This window comes from Rissa tridactyla, chromosome 2 (assembly GCF_028500815.1).
Source record: "Rissa tridactyla isolate bRisTri1 chromosome 2, bRisTri1.patW.cur.20221130, whole genome shotgun sequence".
Classification (NCBI taxonomy): domain Eukaryota; kingdom Metazoa; phylum Chordata; class Aves; order Charadriiformes; family Laridae; genus Rissa; species Rissa tridactyla.
The window spans coordinates 30,000,539-30,021,986 of record NC_071467.1 but is presented as its reverse complement, the minus strand read 5'-3'; positions in this window follow the sequence as shown (position 1 = coordinate 30,021,986).

Genomic DNA, 21,448 nt, shown 5'->3' with positions numbered 1-21,448 from the left:
TCATACTGCCTCTCACTTCAAGGTTGCTCCATAAATAATAAGTAACAGCAAAGACAACCAACGTGAGCCATAAATTTATCATCTTGTTTGCACGAGCCTGTTTACGTGGAGTGTTGCCAGTGCCATATGTTTGCCTTTGCTGAATATGAAGTACTTTTTGTATTCAGCCAGACAATGCAAGCTGGTGTTCGTAAGTCATATACATGGTGTACAGGAAGAGCCTGCTGTATGTCTCACCTGTGTGGTCTACCAGGGAACACTGTTCTTTTTTTTTTTTGCTTTCTTTTTAAGTGAGTAAACTTACAGAACCAGCCATCAAAATCCTCACAAAAAACACTCTCCAGCATAAAATGGTACATGACCTTATCACAAATTCACACTTTGCAGTAAGACTCTCGTCTAACTAATGATAGCCTTTTCGAGGAAGACATATATATTAAGGTCAACCCAGAAATAAAGAAAACAATTTCCCTGGCATTCATGATCCATTTCCTGAATGGTAAGTTCCATTAAGATAAAGGTGAATAGAACCATGCAGTTCTTCTTCCTGACATCTATTTGCTCATATGAGCACTATTTGCTCATATGAAGTGGTTGGTCTTGCAATTGTTCCACAGCAGACTCAAAACAACACCCAACAACAGCTCTGATTAAAGCTGAATCTATCTAGGAGAAAAAAAAAAAAAGAAAAGAAAGAAGGCTAGTGTGTTAATTTGAAGTCATCATAAGATACTTAGCCAGCACTTTGGTGGGGGAAAGAGAGAAGCTTGTTCACTTGCAAACTGTTCATTTTGCACAGTTTGTGATCTTGTCTCGCACTTGTCTGCCAACTCCATGTGTTAGAACATTTTATGATTTCTCCACTGCTATTTCTAAGGGTTGGATGTGTCCTAGATTGACATGGGCGGGTAGACTGTGATTAGAGATGTTCCCTGGGAGATTAGATAATAATGCCCTGCGTGGAGTCAGCAATATTTATAGAAGTCCAGATAGTTTATAGAAGAGTATCACTCACTAAATGACAGCTTTAGGATTTTCTAACTCTTCAAAGAAAAGCCCTGCAAGCAACAGCTGTGTCAAATCTCATATCATAGAAACAAGCAATGATGAAAGTACAGGCAGTGGCTTTACCGAAACATTCCCATGGACCCTCTAACGTCAGCCACTTCCTCTTCCAAACCACAGCGTCTCACACAGTCACGTAGCACCTGGTGACAGTTGCTTACACTGAGTGTTTGACATATTTTAAGTCTATTTGGCAACTGGACACTCCACTGCTGCCCGCCTTCCTCTTTCAGTATGATGGTAAAAGGCCGTGCTGCTTCAATGGCCTCGGTGGTTCACTCAGGCTGTGAGACTCCCCTGCCACCAACTCCCTAAAGGTACAAGTGCAAGGAGTGCATGTTCGAAGCCATCATGGCTCCATGCCAAACAGTGAGAGGTACGTTGACAAAACTTTTCAGGGTTCCCTGCTTAATTCTAGACCACAAGTCTCACTATTTTTTTTTTTATCTAAGCCACAAACCAAAGCCATTTTGGGGATGTCCCCATCCCAGTGTGGATTACAGTGTAGTGATTCCCCAGGCTCTCAAGTTCACCCAAGATTAAGCTCTTCAGGATGCTCACTTTAGTTCAGGGCTCAAAGCAATGTAGCCTGAGCTGATGGACCCAGATTCTCAGCAGGGCTCGATGTAGCTGTGTTGCTCCTAACCCCAGAAGAGAGGCGCTTTTGTCCAGTGAGGATATGAATGCACTGCAGCATATTAAACATTAAAAAGATACCCTCAAGACATTTTGAAAAAGGCCCGTTTTCATAATCTTGTGTGGTATGAGGTACTGTGTGACACGAGGCTGGCACTGCTTCGTTGAACTCACACCCTGAAACAGAGAAGAAATGCATTGAGACAATATGCAATAAACAAGTGATTAGAACAGACAGGTGGATATTAACTACGTATTTTTCTTGAGGGGCAGGTTTTAATGAGTCCTTTAACATCACTCAGTATTCAAGGACCTGGAAAATTTGCTGCAAAGTACTAGAATAGAATACATTATTTCAGTTGGAAGGGACCTACAACGACCATCTAGTCCAACTGCCTGACCACTTCAGGGCTGACCACAAGTTAAAGCATGTTTTTAAGGGCATTGTCCAAATGCCTCTTAAACACTGACAGGCTTGGGGCATCAACCACCCCTCTAGGAAGCCTGTTGCAAAGTTTGACCAGCCTCTTGGTAAAGAAATGCTTCCTAAAGTCCAGTCTAAACCTCCCCGGTGCACCCTTGAACCATTCCCACAAGTCCTGTCCCTGGATACCCAGGAGAAGAGCTCAGCACCTCCCTCTCCGCTTCCCTCCTCAGGAAGCTGGAGAGACCAATGAGGTCACCCCTCGGCCTCCTTTTCTCCAAACTAGACAAACCCAAAGTCCTTAGCTTCTCCTCATAGGACATGCCTTCCAGCCCTTTAACCAGCTTTGGTGCTGTCTTGTGTCTGGGAAGCCCCAAGAGCAAACAGGGAAAAAGGGTTTGTGTGGCACTTTGTTGCCTTGAATAACGCAGACAGAAATCTTTCTCTGCCTGCAGTGCTACACAAAGGGTGTCTTCAAGAGGCAGGACAGACATGCCAAGGCTGACAAGTTTCATCAGCTTTCAGAAAGCAGAGCTAAGCTCTCTCTTCTGGACACTGATCTACTAGCCCAAAGGCCAGGTCCAAAGGTTCAGCTCATTCTAGTAAGATGGGAGGACTCCACCTGCAGGGTTCATCAGGGTGAGGAGTGGAAGCCATGACCAGTAAGGATCCTCTTTGCTGATCATGTGCCACCCCATATATAGAGGAAAAAGCAGGCTATGTAAGGACTCACGGGACTTTCTCTCCCACTGTGCTCCACAGCCTCCTCTGGTGCACCTAAGCAAGGAAGACCCTTTCCGAAAAAGAGGAGGAAGGATAGCCAGTGATCCTGGTTTTGCAAAACTGTGTAGCAGCAGAATACTTTTTCTGAGTTACTCAAAGAAAAAGGAAGAACCTCCTCTCCTCTGTCTAAGTTTTTCAACCAGCTGACTTGAACTTGATACAAGAAGAACATGAGACTATATAATAGGATGAGACTCACATCAGATGATGTAGGATATTTTAATTCAGATGATGCATCTCTTCCCCACTTTATTGATTGTATTTCTTCCAAAAGTCACTATAAATAGTCTAATTAAATTATTGTCAAATGACAGTCTTAAATAATATATTCCTTGAATCAAAATCAAACCCAAAAGGTCTCTAGATACTTGCACTGAACATGTCTTTTGGTTGTTTTAGTCATTAATAACCATGGCCCAAAAAGGCAAATAGAAATATTAAAGAAAACAAGAGCAGCATTTTGCAGGGGAAAAAAAAGATAAAAACAAGGCTTGAAAAAAATACCGTCCTCACTCAGAATGTGTTCCTGGGAGACATTTGGAAGGACAGCATTTTGCAGATCAGCTTAAAAGAGGGTGGTAAACATAATTTCCTCCTACTATCTGCAGAAGTGCATCAGACCCTCTTAGACTTTTTTGACTAGTAATGGAAATCATACACAGGCGCCATTTTGAAAATGAAGAATTTTAAACTATTTTAGAGGCATAAACAAGCACTCAATCAATGATAAAGCCTACAGATAAGACTGCAGCAATCCCAGAATGAGTAAAATGCCCCTGCTGTGACTTCTTAAATATCATGTTCTGCTCTGTGTTTCTCTCTCTGGAGAAGTACTCATCACATCACCAAGGGTGTGGGGGAAGCAATATAAAAAATTAGGGCCTGATCATGAAAAGTCTGATGTGTCTAACCACTGACATGAGTAATCCCATCCATTAATTGAAGTTCAATTGGCTTGCCACACTCACTGCACAAGAAAGGCCGTTCTCCTTCCATGAGGAGTGGATTTAGGAGACTGAATACCTGAAAGGTCAAGGTGCCCTGTTCCTTTGGATTGTAGTTTAGGGATTTATCCTGCAGAATAGTGGAGAGGGGATAAGATGGAGGAATCACCTGTAGTGAAGGTGGCTAGAGGAATTGCTCTTCATTTTTCCTCTTCACAGCTCCTCTTTCCAGCTTCACAGAGGTTCCCCAAAGACACGAACGTGAAACGAGGACTGCGCTACTCCCATTACTGTAGCACATGCATGGAGGGCTATTCTTAGGCCTTGTACGCCAAGTGCCAGTTTTGAGTTTATAACCATTGTAGAGGCTAAAGGACAAGAAAACCATGAGCCGTGCAAGCTCCTGCTTTTCAAGGCTGCCAGGGTGCCCTGTAGAGTCAACAGAGATCACCACAGAAGCGCTGTATAATGGATGGTCTCTGCAGGGCCTCAACCTCTATACTAGGACCTTGACTTTCTAAACATCTTACAAGCTCACAGTCTAGCAGCTAATGGGGTACATGTAGCCTTGATGAAAGTTCTTTCTCCATTTGTCACTCCAGCCATTTCTGTCCAAACGGGGAATAAGCTGGGCTGGTGGGACTCTTGAGGCAAAGAAATCTGACCGTGCTCTTAAGGGATTTGCAGGATCCAGCTCTTAATTTATGTTCAATGAAGTTCTGTTTCCATCTAGTTATCTAATCCTTGTAAAGTCCCCAGGTAAATGGAAATGTCAGATCATTCCCATGTGAAAACCCATTCTTATTTCTCAGAGGATTTTCCAAGCACTGAGCAGCTCTCTAGGTTAAAGGAAGAGAGGGGACTGTGAAAATATCTTTGCCTTTCAGAAAGAAAAATAGTAAAGAGGAAAAATATCTATGCTTGTGGAATATTGAGATGATTTTAATTCTGAGGAATAATTATGTCAGTGTAATAATGACCTGGTCTGTCCTGCAACCACCAAACTGTTTAATAAAGTTATATGATAATAACAAAATATATGAATAATGGTTTATTAGACCCTGGGCCTCCTATCTAACTACTGCAATATATCTGGCTGCATGATCAATGTCAATCCCAATTCATGAGAAGGAAAAGCTTTTCTTCCTTCAGCGTATTGTGCTTTCAGTAATATAAACCTTTGAAACAGTGTTGAATTTTGTCATTCTGAGACCATTTGTCTCAGAGAGGGTATGAAACAGAAAACCAATATACCAATTATCACCCAAAATAAATAATCCACATCAAGGCAAATAAAATATTTTGTATTTAGTTAGTAGTTGCTTTATATTTGTCTTCAACCCTGTACACTTTGATCAAAACCGTACCTTTTGAAGTGTTTACTACTAATAATAGGGAAAAACTGGGTCATACATCTGCTCCAGCAAAAAGTACCATGCGTTTCAGACACCATAGATTGGCTTATGGTTGCTTACAGGAACTAGGGATTCCCACTAGGGTTGATAAAAGGCTTTATTAGAGGATGTTTCAAGGATTCAAATGAAGCTAATTGCCCAAGAGAGATAGGGAGCCAAGCAAAAAGCAGGCCTGTCACAGGCAGCCATCACTCCTAGTCATCGTGTTCCCAGTGACTGAAGAGCTAATGACACCAGACTCTTAGGAAATTCACAGCCTGCAAGCTTGATTAGGTAAGACAGCAAGTCTAATCTGCATTTAATGAATGACTCAGGAATAACTTTAAGAGCCTAACTTTAAGGTAGCAGGGTATTGACAGAAATAGGTACATGCTTTATGCACATCTTGTGACCTAGCTAATTATGGGTATACAAAAGGTTATTGCACTTCTTCCATCCAGTTTCAAAACCTGTTCTCTGCTTGTTCTGCCAGCTAAGAAAATCTAGCATTGTGTTAAAACTTATGCTACCATGTAAGCAGAAGCTAGAAAATAATGAGAGAAAAAGGAAAACTGATTAAACCTGTTATTTCTGCAGTGCAGCGTAGACGGAGACATATTTATGCCTCCATGGAGCTCCAGTGTTATTGGTGTGCATTCACAGTATGTCTGCTAATCAATAAGAGGATTTTGACCTACATTGGTCTAAACACTCCAAGGAAAGAGTACTAAAGACATACAAGTAAATGCAAAGAAAGAAAACTAATCAAATATAAAGAGAATATTAGGACATTTTCATTTTTAATCCCTATCTTAAGATAGGGGAAAATAACAATTTCCTTTTAAGAGATGGTTCTTAGATATATTATTTTTCAACTAGAAATTATTTGTGAATGTTGGCAGCACTGCAAAACATCACAAAAGGAAAACCCTATTGACGTGCACAACCTGCAGTGACACCATCAAAGCATCAGTCCTGCTTGGAGTCTGAAAACCCTCCAGCACCTTCCTTTTCATTTAGCATGAAAAAAACTGCTGAGGCACACTTAAAGCTGACTATATGTCAAGATTCCAGTATAGAAGAGAGGTGTTCAAGAGACAGATAATTGTCACCCACACTTCTCGGTCTTTCGTCCCTCTGTCACTGAAATTCAAGCGCAGAATTCATGCAGCAGGTACCACGGACACTTTCCTCCCTGCACCTCACTTCAAGTCTCGTACAGCAACCTTCACTTTCCCTCCATCCCCAGTTAGGACCCCAGTACAGTGACCTAGACCTACCACGTACTCTCAGTATAGATTCCCATCTCTTGTTCCCTATCTTGACAACCCAAACCCTGGGACAACCAGGGCACTGTGAAACAGCAGTCGCACTCCGTGTGACAAGAACAAAGCTACTGCCAATATAGAGACAACCTACGTCAGAGCAGCTGAGGGATGGCAACTTGCTCCTTTGTTTTGCTGTGCTTTCTGTTTTCCTGTCTAACTGAGTTTCTTTAGTGCTCTGGGCAGCAGTGTGGATAAAATCAAAGCATTTGGAACAGCTTATTACCTGCTTTTTACAAGGGAGGAAGCAAACACAGAAATAAACGTGGTCGCCCAAGTCATACTCTGTACAACCAGAAATAAAACCCAAGGCTCATACATTAACTATGAGACTATTCTTACATCCCAGCGGTCAGAAATGAGCTACTGATTGCAAGAGCAAGAGACGTGCTTGAGAGAATGAGGGCTCTCGGCCCTTTGAAGCAGTCAAGGGAATCTGGGTTAGACCCAAATAGCAGCAGCACCACGGCTCATTCAGCTTCTGCTCAAGCAGCCAGCTTTGCACCACGGAGCTTTTCTCCTGCATGCTGCTCTATGTACCACCAGCCCCGTGCAGACTATGACTCAAGATCTCTGCAGACTTATAAGGTTGAAAATATCCTCAACAGCTTCGGCTCCCGCAAAGCATTTTAAGATGTAAGCGAAACCTGCTGCAACAAGCCCGGTCTGGATATGCAGAGTTGACAAAAGCGGAGCACTGTGCAGTATTTCTATTGAAAATCCTCCATTCCAAGGGACTAAAATGCAACTGTAATTAATCACTGCAGGATGGAGCTAGGCAAGAGAGCGTTCCAGACAAGTACATATTATTTTTCTTTCAGCAAATGTGAAAATATTGCATGTGCATTTGAAACACTGAGCAGATTACTCCAGGGCCTTGAGATCATTTCATTTTCCATGTTCATAAAAATAGATTTAACAGTAAAAACTGGCATACAAAGGGGATTTGTAGCAATGGAATTTCACCAAATAAAATTGCTACGACCAGATTAGATCCTGTCTACCTCCGTTCCCACGTCTCAATCAAAGGTCCTTTATTTAGCCCTTCCCCCAGTTACAAGTTCCGTAGGGGTTTTTGCACACAAAATCTAGGCTTTTTCACATGACTATAAACAGCCAGTGCCACAGAATTCCTTCACAGAGAGCCGTTTGTGATGCCCGGTGAGTTTGGGCTTTAAAAGGTGGTCCAGGAATTGCATACACCTTAAAGTCCATTTTATGATTGTGGCTCTGTGTCTGCTCCCGCTCCTGCTGGTGTTCTGGTAGGAGATGTGCTGTCAATGATGTCTCTTAATATTTTTTTCGGTGCTTTTTTCCACCCACCCTCACTGGTCATCAGTGAGTCCTACATCCAGACCACTGAGTTAAAACTCTTCCTACAACCACAGCATCAAGAAAAGGAAGAAAAAAAGAGATACTCTGCAGCCAGTTCAAACCTGTTTGCCAAGGTAACGGCAGGCAGGAGTAGATTTACCTGATATTTTGTTCTTGGTTGTTCTGGATAGAGAAAATCTCTGGTAAATTCACTGGTGGCAAAATAAACATGAGACAAATGTAACCCAGATGGTGTAAGCTATGGACCTCAGCAGCTGTAATCACCCACCAGCAAGTCTTCTGTCACTGTTTATGTGCTGTTTGTTTCATTTCATAGAAGGTGAAGTGCCACAAGTCATGTTCTTTATCCCCTTTTTTTTTTGGATAAAACTCAAGCTTTTTTCAACACGTTCATAACACCCAACGAAAACTCAGTCATTCATATTTTATCTGTTCAAACTGAGCAGCTTGTTCTAATTGGAACTCTATGACAGTGTCAATCCTAATACTTTCTGATGCTAAAATATTTCAAGTGTTCATCTATAAATAAGTGCTGAAGAAAGCTTGGAGTTTATAAACTTTAAAGGGATAGTATGTGTTTTATCTCTTTTTTTTTTCAGTTTAATGTTCCATACCTAGGCTTATTATGGGCTAGGCCATAGTTTCATTATCACACTGAAAGCAATAAAAGAGTAACATGGACCAGAGAGAAACAAATATAAATGTTCAAACATGTCAGTTATACAATAAAAGCTCTTAAATATAGCAAACGGCACAGAGGAACCAACCAAAGAAAAAGAGATGGCAATAACTGCATTACTTTCTCAAGGTAACCGACAGGAAATTTTCTACCCTAAGATTATTCTTTTTGGCCATAAAGATAAAACATTACCAGTGTTCTGAAAAACTCAGGACACTAAGTTTCAACAGTTCCTCTTGATGGTGTTCATCCCAGAAATCAAGAATAAAAGTACAAAGGACCTTAGTACGCTATCAGTTTTTAAGAGGTCGCCATTGCCTCCAGTATGAAATCTGTTCTAAAACCAGATGGCATTACATTGCCCAGTGTGTCGAGCTGATAACAAAACAGGTAATTTATCATTTAAAGTAACTACTTTTTTCCATGCTTCTCATCCTTATCTTTTAGAAAACGCATGGGCTGGAGTAACTGCTGTACTGGGGTTTGCTCACGAGCAATGGAGTCTTGTAGCCCCTGCTGAAAGTTACTAACTTAAATCCAATGAAAATGGAAAAAAACAGTAAGATGAGAAAAAATAGTTTGTTGTCCAAACAGGCAATAAAAAACATGTTTTTCTCTTCTTCCTGTCTTGCAGTCTCTTCTTCATCACTGTAGACTGATATCTGTAAGAGCATTCAACATTAATTCAGATCTAGAGTGACAGTTGCTGAGGTGGGATAGAGCCTGGGTTTCTAATCAAGAATTCATTAGAGTAAGTAGACTTGTGTCCTCACTCTGCATAAACACAGAGAGATGGTTAGCTCCTGCTTTCTTGAGGTGAACATAAAATCAATTTCTCCCAATACCCTTTCCCCCATTCAAACTTCATGGAGAGTCAAGCTTTCCAAGATTAGGTGTAGTACCTTCCCCTAGTACTACACTAACTTCACACCAGTTTCCAGGTTTTCCTTTGAATGTAGCAAAAAGCTGTGGTGGGAGTAAATTACTCTCTGTAAAACTGAGCATGATGAGGCACGCAAGGACTTTTAAAAGGGCTTTGAATCATCTTAGTCATCTTCACGCTTTCCCCACTGTTTGGCAAATGGTACAAGACGTCTCTCGTTTCTAAAGGTCTGTTGCAGGCTGCCTGGTATTGCTTGTGATTCAGCCTCCTTTTTGCAGAGACAGTTTTTTTGCAACCTACACACCAGGGAGGCTGTGAAACAACTTCAGTTCACTCGGTCTCCGAGTCCTGAAGTTGAGTGGCAATTTTCAGAAATATATCACTACAGAAATCATTAAAAATCTCAGGTATGTTGCCAAGGATTTGCTTAATTTTGTTACAGGGAAAAAAAAAAAAAACACACTAAAAAATCCAAAACACCAAAACCCCCAACCAAGGCTGATCAGCCTGTATTTGCCTGCATTTCTCTCTAATTATCTTTCATATGCAGCAGTGGTAAAAATGATTGTTAGAATTAGTAGCTCTAGAAATCACAACCATCAGGCTGAGTGAGACCTGACTAACAGTATCCCAGGGTATAGCAACTTTACTCAGCGGTATGGTAAACTTAATTTGTAGGTTTTTTTTCCTCTGTCAATTTTTTTCCAAGTAAAACTCCAAAACATACACCATTACATAGGGGTTTTTTATTATTATTATTTTTTTTTTTTTTATTATTAAGTCCAGGCAATCGGCTCTTTAATGATAATAACCCTTTCACCTGTTTTTAGAGCAAGAAAAAAGGGTTGTTCTTTGCATGCTTCAAACAAAGTAGATCTTTTGATTATGGGCAAAATGAAGATTTTGCCCATAATCAGAATAAGTCTGGAGACTTTCAAGACCCGCCTGGATGCAGTCCTGAGTAATGTGCTCCAGGCAACCCTGCTTTAGCAGGGGAGTTGGACTAGATGATCTCTAGAGGTCCCTTCCAACTCTGAAAAAATCTGTGATTCCATGAAGGAATACAAACCATATGGAATCATTTTGGTCCAGTTATAAACAAAAGCATCACTCAATGGCTTACAGTGAATTTACTGGGATACATTGATCCATGAGAGAGTTCTGGAAGTGCTTAGTACTTTGATAATGCTAATATTTCATTTTGGTTTTGCCAGACGGAGCTTCAGACATGCAATATTTTCTGAAGAATATAAGGGATACACCAGAGAGAGGACTGAGACGCTAACTCCATGGTTCATTGGAATAGAAAAGTTTTGCCAGCCGCAGGAGTGAGAGGGAATGGCGGTGTTTTAATGACAGGGATTGTACTCGTGTTCAGAGTGAAACAGAGCTGCTATTGCAATTTTCAAGAGAATAACACTCATCGTATTATATTCATTTACTAAACCTGACAATTACCAGCTACCTACGTTTCATGATACTGTCAATGCAACTTTTCTTCTTTGATTTAGCACATAAAAGAAGATATACATGCCCATATTGTCTACAGTAGCTCACCATATAATTGTAAGTCTTACGTAAATCAGCACAAAAATGTCTACTTCTAGAAATGGATTAATCTTGGAATGAAAGGAACAACACTACAGATTTCAGCTCAAACAAACAGAAAGAGCATTAAATAACTGCAAGTTTTTCTAGTGTCACTCATTACATTTGTTTTTAAATTCCTAACATATTGAGCATTCATATAAATATGCTTCAGATATTTTGAAATTTTGTTGTATGTCTTGTCATACACATTACATCATGAGTTACACTTTTGGGGTCCCTATACTCCCAGTCTGGTGTTTTAATTATTCTTTTTATTGACCTCAGAAAGCCTATTATCTCCTATAGGCAGTACCTACAAAGGTCAGCCTCACATTCAATCAAATTAACATCTTTTGTCCTGTTCTAAAACTTAGAACATTTACATCCTAAAGACAGCTCTGTCATCTATCCAGCTATCCGTAGGTAATCTGCCAGTAACAGACCCTCTACATCCATTATCTTTGCGGGGTAGAGAAGGGTGAAAGGGAAGTTATTTGCCTTATGGAGTCTGATTCCACCTGAGGTTCTCATACACACACTATGGGCCACCCCTTGCCACTGACTATCAGGAAAACACAAGCAGATGTCGGAGAGCTCTGTTTCACAACCGATCACACAATATAAACTAATCTTCAGTCCAGATCCTGGATCAGGGCTAAGTTTTGATACGGGCGACACTAACTGACCTAAGAGATTGAATCTATGAGACAGGATAAAGCATTCTGGGGGAGAATGGGGGAATGTCATCCCCCCGCCCAAAATCCCAGCTGACTGCATACTGCCTTTTCACTCCCTTGACACATGGTTGATTCAACACCTACATCCAGACAGTCCCAAACGGCTCCAGCTTTTGTCAGCCAACACTGAATCCCTATGATGGGAAACATAATGATCAGAAACTTTAATATATGGCAAGACTGCGGGCACAGTCACTCCTTGGGCATGGCCACAGTGGCTCCTACTCAGAGAAAAACCTGTGACCGAGTGGGAGAGATGAGATTTTGCCAGGTCTCTGTTATCCAAGAATTCCCTCAAGGCAAGGGATTTCTCAAATAACTGATTGCTCCTCTTGGGGTCCTTGAGGACAGAAAGGGGATGCCATAAGGATGGACACGTCTTCACAGGGATTTTAGTCGGAGAAAGGTCTGCCACTGTTTGCAGATATTACTTATTAATGATATGAGTGCTAATAGGAGCTAATGCTCAGCCGTGAAAGAGCACATGTAGAAAACGGAGCAGAGGGGGTGGGGAATATTGCCTCTGCAGACAAAGAGGAATGCTCCTGTCAGAGTAAGATTACTTCATGAATCAGGAACTACAGATCATATGAACAAAACATGGTCATTAAATGAAAGTCTGACAGCGTTGTAGCATAAGGATTCAAGACAATTGCCTATAGACGTATCTTGCGGGCTGGCCGTTTCCTTAAAAATCGGTGCTAGCCTAGGACCTTCTGTAAAAACAAAGCAAGCTACTTCTCATCTCTTGGAAGACATCAAATATTTATTGAAATCTTCATTTGTTTAGCCACCCACAGAGAACCACATACAGGAGATGTTAGTTGATGGTTTGACCTTGACTATTTAATGAGATGTATAACGATGCCATTGCAGCAAGCAGAGCCCGGCAGAACAAATGGAAGCAGCCACTGTACTAAGATCTCTCATCTTCTACAAAAGTGACAGTGGGTAAAAAAGGTAGCGTTAGATGAAGGAAATAAGTCTCAGCATGTGGGATCAACATATGGTGGCACCAAATATCAGATGCCAAAAGGAGAACTAGGGCTATTTGCTGGCCTATTTCGTGCCATAATTTTTTCTGTGTAAGATGGTTCTGGGATGTATCACAGGGAACCTGTGTGGTGTATAGCAGCTGGTAGCAGCAAATTTTATATTACTCAAAATAAAAGGTATTTGAGTAGCTTCTTCCCTTCTCTTGTATCTTTGCTATTTACATCTGTGCAAAGCAAGTATATTGTACTCACAAAACACAGACATTTTGAGATGCTTTTTTTAGAAGCAGTATATGTTTATCTAAGGGTTATGGCAGTGAAGGAAAAAAGCCCTTTCCAAAAGCAGCAGACGGTGTTAGAGGTGCCTTAAGCGAGATGTGTCTCCTGCTCAGAAGACAGGATTGTACTGTGTCCATAGCTCTTCGTCTGGGGAGACTGTAAGGAAACTAAACATAATTTTGGTCTCTTGGGTTTCTTGATTGTATCAACGGACAAAGTTTACAGTACACAAATACAGAGGCAGTGGGATGCTTTGCCTACTTTCTTTTTTTTAAGTTTGCTTCTTTAGGAGAAATATTTGACACAATCCTGCATGTGTCTTCACCCCAAAGTTTTCACCTAACCAGAAGTGAGGATGGCTGCCTGCCATCCCAGTTCCCTGTATGCCTACCCACAGCGAGAGGCAGTGATGCCCAGCAATGTCACATTTTATACATGCTAAAATACATTTCAGACGTTGAGGGCTTTAAAAACACAGGCATTGTTGTTAGGTAGTTAAGTCTAACTGCTGTTTGTATTCACCCATAAAGATGGCCTGTGTTATGTAGATATCTTGGAAGAATTGCATGTGAATGAGGGATGTGGAGGTGGAAAGGTCAACTGCTTTATAACTCAGGTCAAAGAGGCATTTTCGTGAATGGGAAGGGCTGGGTTAAAGAAAGTTCACAGTCTTATATGGGGGAAGGGGACCAGCATCACTGAGACATACACATATGTTTAGAACAAGCAAATAATAAAGATTTCTGAGACAAAACCAAAGGTTTATTTTTCAGAAAAAGTCAATTTTTTAAAAAAAACCACTTTGATTATCCGTTTCATTGAGGAACACCTCTAATCCAGAGGTAGTACAATGAGAAGTGATGGAGAAGGTGAATTTACATGTTGGCTACCTCCTCTAATCGCTCCCCCACCCTATGAAAAACCTCCAGGCATACTGTCTAAACCAGATGAACTCTCCCACTCTATCTGACTGCACAGCCAGGCACACTCTACTAGAAACATGTTTTTAATGGCTAGAAAGTTCACCTTCAAAGCAGAGTAGTAAACCAACCTGTAGGCTACGCCTAACCCGTAGGAAGTTGGCAGACTTCCCAACAGGATAAACCAAGGGCACCAGGTGTAGACTAAGAATATCCACCTTGGAGTACATTCACTCTCCAGCCTCTCTGTGCGGACCCATCTTCATCCTCTCCTGTTGAGCCGCTCCCCCAAAACCAGGACCCTTCTCTATTGCTCGCACAGCCCCTTCCATGCTGCAGTTCCAGGTTAACACCAACCTTTCTCTCCAAATGTGTTACTCCTGAACCCACTGTACTCATCTCTTGGAGCAGCAGGGAGCTTATGGACATGGTTACAGACAAGAGTTTATCCAAATCCCGCTATTACTGAGCTATCTGAGACAACAGTTTTTCTCCAGGCCAGCTCCTGCCAATGTATAGCATCTACTTTAGCCTGGCCCTGGGGAAATGGGGGTGATTGCAGTCAAGGGTCTACCGCCTTCTTGCTCCTTTCAAACAGGACTGAAAGGAACATTTCCAAGAAGTTCCTTTCGCACGTGGGCTGTAACCTCTTACAGGCACAGGCGATACAGAGGGTAAAAACGTGCCTTCTATATTCTTTGTCCTTGTATAACTCTATAAGCCAAGCCAAGCCACAAAGATATGTTTTTTTTTCTCAGCCTGCATAGTTTCATAGCAACAACTTTTCAACATGCATTACTGGAGATGCATTATTTCTTCTGCAGTAGAAATTGAAAAAATATTTCCATTGTAAAAGAGATTTTTACAACGACTTTTAATCATTTTTTTTTCCCCTGATATCCACTTAGCACCCCAAGTTGATTCTCTTGCCAGAATAACACCATTGTGGTTTCTCCTTCATGTTACAGTCACTGTGTATATCTCCATGGACATTTTACAAACAAACAAAAAAATACTCTGATCATATCGGTCTGTATTCAGTGGAACTTAGAAGTGCACTTAAGAAGAAAGATTAGAAACTACTTTTTAAATGTACTTCTATGAGTTGTTGTGGGTTTTTTTCCCCACAGAAGAAAAAAATTTTTAGGAGACACATGGTATAAAATAAGATAAATACATACTGGAGTGCTGTTACAAACTGCATGAAGCAGTTAATTAGAGGGTTTATTAAGAGACCTGTTACAACGCAAATGCCAGGGGTTAGTGGTACAAAAACATTGAAATGAATTTCCCTAGTTAAGGTGTCCTCTGTGCAGTCTGGATGATAATTCTTAGGCCAAAGTTTCTTGACAACATGAGGATATTCTGCTGGAATTGATAGTCCCTCAGATCTCTGTATAACATCCTCCTGGAAAAGTTTTCTTGTTGAAATTTTTTGTTGTCAGTCCAGTGGCAGAGACCCTCTGGAGTTTAAGAGTCTAGTGATGATTGATGTGCTGAGCTGCATTGTGTATTATCTATTATATAAATCACCCAGAAGATTCAAATCATAGTCAAATAATGGAATATTTAGATTAGGCCACCTAAATCTTAATATATCTTCAATATATATGTTCTTGACTTCAAATTATGTACTTCCCAAAAAAAAAGTAGACACAGTCACCACTTTTTTAAGCAGCGAAATGGTGCAAAGGTGAAAATATATCATTGATAAAGCTTGATTACAAGACTAAGTTCCCTTCTTGTGCAATGCAGAAGGACAAGCAAAGACTTCGTGGCCTGGGCATTCTTCTGTCACTTTAATGGTACACAGAGATAAAGAAAACGGTTACATTGACATTGCAATAGGTAATGACAATTACGTCCCCATCTGCCTCTTGTGGGGCAGAACATGCCTAAGGTTTGAAATTTGGGGAAGAATGAGACGGGGGATTCCTGTTAGTAACACACAAGAGGCAGAGTTGTTTTCTGGTTTTACAGATGAAGGTGCCAGAGGTTTGCTAAATCCATGCATTTCCAGGAATTGTAAGCGCTTGGAGGCTGCTCCTCATGGGAGAGACGAGAGATACACTCACACGTGCAGCTGCCCTCTAGGACCATCTTTTCCCTCCTGCTCTGACATACAGACAAAGGGTTGCAGGGAATCTGAAAACTCTTTAATTTCAAGGGCCTAACCATCACATGTACACCCCTCGACAGAGGAAAGAGACCAGGGAGACTGTGGCTGCATTTCTTTAGACACTGCCAGGAAGTATCTGGATTTTGTTCATGACAGTGACTACCAGAAACCCACAGGATCTAGCCGTCCGACGTAATTTACTCCCAATCAGCAATGCATAAATTATAAAACGTCTTACCTCATCCCTAAATTGCCCACACCCTTTGCATGTATCTCAACTGACTTCTTAGAGTCTCCCACGAAACAGGGGAAGGGAAGATTATAGGCTGGCTTTTCCATGGGAGAACGGAGTATCGTATGACTTAGCGAGCTCTGAGAACATGTAAGGACTTATCACATAATCGTTGCATATTTGAATATTTCCATGAGAACATCTCATCCCAGCTGATCCAAATCCTTCCTTTAGGGGAATGAAAGATCTCAGCACTCTACAGAATGAAAGAAAATGAGCACTTGGGCAAAGCAGTGAGTAAGTCAGCACATTTTTGTCAACCTACAATGAACTGAAAAAGGGCTACATTTTCTGTGGTAAATTTCATTTGCAGAAGAAATTAAGATAAACCAGAAACCTCTTTAAAAAAATAAATTTGACAAAACAGAAACCTTTGTCTTTTTGGTGCTTCAGTTTATTATTTTTAAAAGTTCCATAAATTGCAGGATTTTTCATAGCTGATAGTTCCCTGCATCCCACTGCTCTTCAGTTCCCAGGCTAGTTCTATTGCTGGGTGAAACAGAAAGGTCTTAGAGCCAACGCAGCTTTGCACAGTGAGTCACAAGCTGGAATAGCTAAAAAGAGTTCCACAATTAATTCCCGGTCTTAAATGGGAACTGACTTTGATTCTTTTGATGAAACTGTTGCTGGAAACCTCCCCTTATGAGCTATCAGTAACACTTTTCATCTTCTTGTGTATTTACCTTGATGTTATTACAAGCACTAATCACTGAATTAGGGAATCAAATGCATATTTGAGGGAATCGAGGACTTTCAGAGCATTTCAAGGTGACTTCCACTTAGCGAATGAACTGATTCCAGGTAACAGAGATTTCATGCAATTTTAGATAGAATTGGCAATTGAAAGTCCAGTATGTTCTGTTATAGGTGATATATATAGACAGCAGCCTGTCAAGAAAGGAACAGACCAATTCAATGAGACACCGTTGGAAGCAGCAGAATTAATGTCATTCCATCTCTCTAGATCAGGTAATCTCAGATAGTCACAGAAGAGTGACTAGAGATGTGCTTGCACCGATTTTCCATTTATTAGGAATTTAAAAGAAATAGAACCTCAAAATCATCTGCCTATCAGAACAATTGAAATAATTTTGAATTGCAGGATTGATGTAGCAGAGCGTTTTGGTCAGAAACACTGCAAAAACGCCCAATACACTTAGTAGAGTGGCTCTGAATACGTAGCAAAGTATCAAGACACATTGAAAACATCATCCTTTCAGGCTATGTGTTCCCTTATGTCATTAATTTCTTAATCTATTTTAAATCTACCCACTCACTGCCAGTCTGCAATACTTGTTCAGACAGCTTCCCATTTATAAGAACGTCCTGAGAGCTGACATCAATGGAAAATGCAAGCATTCAGTTCTTCACCAGATTTAGCCGCACACTGCTCAACCGTCTCTTAGAAAACATGACATTTTTTTCCACTACAGTTACTTCACTTAGTAGATTACATATTTCATACCATAAAATTCCTAGAATGTCAGCTTCTAGTCTTGGGATAAATCAATATCCTTAAAAAAGAAACAGTGAAAGCTTAGTGACTCTGCAAACAACTTAGTAACAGAAAATGAAGTGCGGATAAACTTTCTTATTTGGCATATGTAAGAAGTGAGTAAACTACCCAAATTAAAAGAGAGGAATAAACTCTAGAGTGGGTTCACCCTTGATTTAACCTTTGACTCCAAATATATAAACCCTTTTGTGTTTCCTGCAAGGGCTTCAGCAAGTTTACATATAAATTCCCCAGCTGACCACACTTCTGCCTCATGGTCTTCACCAGAATTCAGAAAGTTTAAAAGATTCTTCTTCAGATACTCTCCTTCCCCAAACATCCTGCCTTCCACTCCTCAAAGACTATTTTATATTCATCTACTCTTATTTTGCCAGGAAGCAGAATAAATGCACATTGCAGATGTGGTGTTCCTTATTTTAGCTAGGGCCTCCAGTAGGGATAAACGTGCAAACTGGAGCAGAGTCCTAGGAGACGGTTGTTTGCAGTTTGCCAAACAGGGCTGTACGCAGCACCGATGATTCACCCTGCTGATGCTGGCTGTTTCTCAAACTCTGGAGAGGAGTCAGAAATGTCATGGTGGAGGAGAAATTAAAGATAATATTCTTCTCTTTGATACAGTATTTTCATATGGAATTGAATCACTCACTTTCAGATAGTTCTGAAGAGCTGAAATGCTTTGTTCAAGCTTATTTTCTAAATGAAAGAGTCTTTTTTTAAGTAAATGTTTTCTTTCTTTTTTTTTTTTTTTTTTTCATTTTGACAAGGACCTGTTTGTTCCCCTGAAAAGCTGAATAAACACTGAAAATGCCTAGCTCTGTGTTTGAATACTCAAACAGTCACAGCTAGGAAAGAGTTCCTTTCGTGTGCATGACTGCGGACAGTCCTCTCCAATGTGGACTTGTGGTCCATTTGTGGCCACATAATTTTGTGAGTGTTGAGAAAAGTCTTCTATACATAACCCTGAAGCCACCAGCTTGAATGGCTTCAGACCAGTTAGCCATTCAGTTACATATAACGTCTATTGAGAGGGCTCACCTGACAACATAGTTAGTACCTAAGTCTTATTTGACTAGATTATAAATACCAGCTCCCATTCAAGATTTGAGCTCCCTGGGTTCATGTTACCTGAAGGACAGTGTAAGTCTGGCCATAATCTCTCGTGACGGCTACATCCATTGAAATAATGACACCATGAATCACAAGAGTAAAACCTGTATGTACAAGAACCAGAGTTTTCTTGGCAACTGACCCACTGAGCTAACACTCACCTCTGGAAGATGTCCAGAAACCTTGACGTCTTAGCAACAGTGTAAAATAGCAACAATTCTTCCGTCTTTCCTTCCTGAAATACAGCCATCTACAGTGGAGGCTGAAAATGTGAAATCCAGAGCTAGGCTCACAAGGAAGTTTTAACTCGCTATTAAAGGACCCAACTGTCCAGATACCTCAGCCCTGAGTTCCATAGCTAGTTGCATGCATTGCTTCCTAGTTGCATGCATTGTTTCACATGCAATGCATGCAAAAATATAAGCTCTAGGCCTACATATCCCCCAAAGCCAGCAAGATAAGCAGGTGGTGGCATACGTTAGCCAACAGAAACTGATAAGATTTAGATCACATCTCCAGCCTGTCGGGAGCCCCTTACTCCTGTACTGATTTCAAACCACCCAGCTTTGCCTTGGTGTGAGGCCCTTCTGCCAGTCTTTCTCACAAAGTATGGCCTTAGCAGAGGCTGTCTTCCAGAGTTGGATTTATCTGAGTATTTCTGCAAAAAAGTGCAACTGGAATAGATTCATTCCTGTGCTATAAGGTGGCTGAACCTACATTTTCCACTCCCAGACCACTGGAGCCGATGCTACCCTGGATGGAAAAGAGAAGGTTCTTCTTAGTCGCTCTTGTAGAAGCTATATCTGTCCTCGTAGACTCGTTAAATATTTATTGTGACCTAGAAAAAAAGACAAAAGTGAACATGTCACTATAGCTCACTGCTTTCTTATGATTCTCATCTGGGAGAATAGAATCTCACTTTCTGCTCTCTCCTCCAATTCAAAATGTAAATATTTAAAAAGAAGTACTCTGTTCCACAAGAAACTTAAGGCTCAGCCACTTAATGTTAATCTCATCTTGTTCTTCTTTCATTCCTCTGACCTAATTAATATTTAATTATTGCCTGGAAAGTGGAAGTTAAGAGAACTCCACTCCAGCCTACTATCAGGTACTCTCTTAGAAATTGTATTCTAAGCCTTATTCCTCCTTCTGTGAAGGCTCAAACTGTCAAAGGTCGTACGAGGTCTGAGGTACTGTAACTACCACCAGCCTCTGTACTTTGTGCAAAGCCTTTTCTAGAAGATGTGGACTGAAAATGCTTGTCAGTTGACCAAGAGAGATGGAGAGGACCTCGTCTGTGAAGTTTGAGGGAGTTACGCATCAATTGGCTCCTGAGAATTGTATACTGTAAAAAACGAGGCATTTCTGGTGTACTCAAAGGTAAAACTTTAGGGGTTTTGCTAATGAGCACATAAGTGACTGTGGACTTGGACAACACTAAAATTAGGCAAAGCAAAATGTTGCATTTTGATGACTAAAGCAGCCAAGAGAAGCTGAAGTCCCAGTTAATTTCTGCTGTACGTTTCAGACTGAGAATCGTAAGTCCTCTGGTGGCCATAGCTTTCTTACGCTCAGCATCACAATGAGATGCCAGGGACTGTGTGCAGACAACAAGGGAGGGCATCCCAGGTGCCATCTCTCCATGGAATTACCACAGATTGCTCGGAGCTGTCATCGTCTGCACCTCCAACGTAAGACATGTGTTATGAGATAGGGCTGAGGTGTGGGGCTGTCCCCAGCCACGCTGTGTGAGGCAGCCTGACAGATCAGGTCTCAGGGGGCCTGAAGGCACCACTCAGACTGTGGCAAATTGTACTAGCAGGAGCCACGGTAGCACAGTAACACATCTAAAGAAACACTGAGACTCCCAACAACCTTTCCCCAAATGCCTTAAGGAGTTTAACTTGCAGTTTCATGCTCTATGTCATGATTGTATTACAGGAGAAACTCTGAAAATAGCACTTCTTTTTTGATCCTGCTGCCAAAGGAAGAGATGGGATATCTGGTAGCAGAAAGCTGCTGGTTCTGGCAGTAGGAGCACAGCCAGGAGAGAGGCAAAAGTCAGCACTTGCCCTGGACATCAGGGCTTTAAGTTGCTGCTTGCTTTAACTTAATCTCAGCTCAGACTTGGGACATGTAATTTGAGAGGGGCACTGAAAATTTGTCCCCAGAAATGCAGCAGTGAGAAGATTACTCAAATAACAGGAAGTTCACTGAATCCCTGTACACACACAGTACTATAAACATGAAGTTTGTACAGCAAGAAAGAAGTTTATGCAACAGGAAGTGTAAGAAGAAGAGATCCAGCTGGCAGTAAACTCAATCAATCAGATTCATAGAAGAGCACAAACACAAAGCCTTGGAAGACCAACTTCTCCAGTCCTTTGGACTGAAGCTGGTCAATGGTCTACACTAAGATCATTCC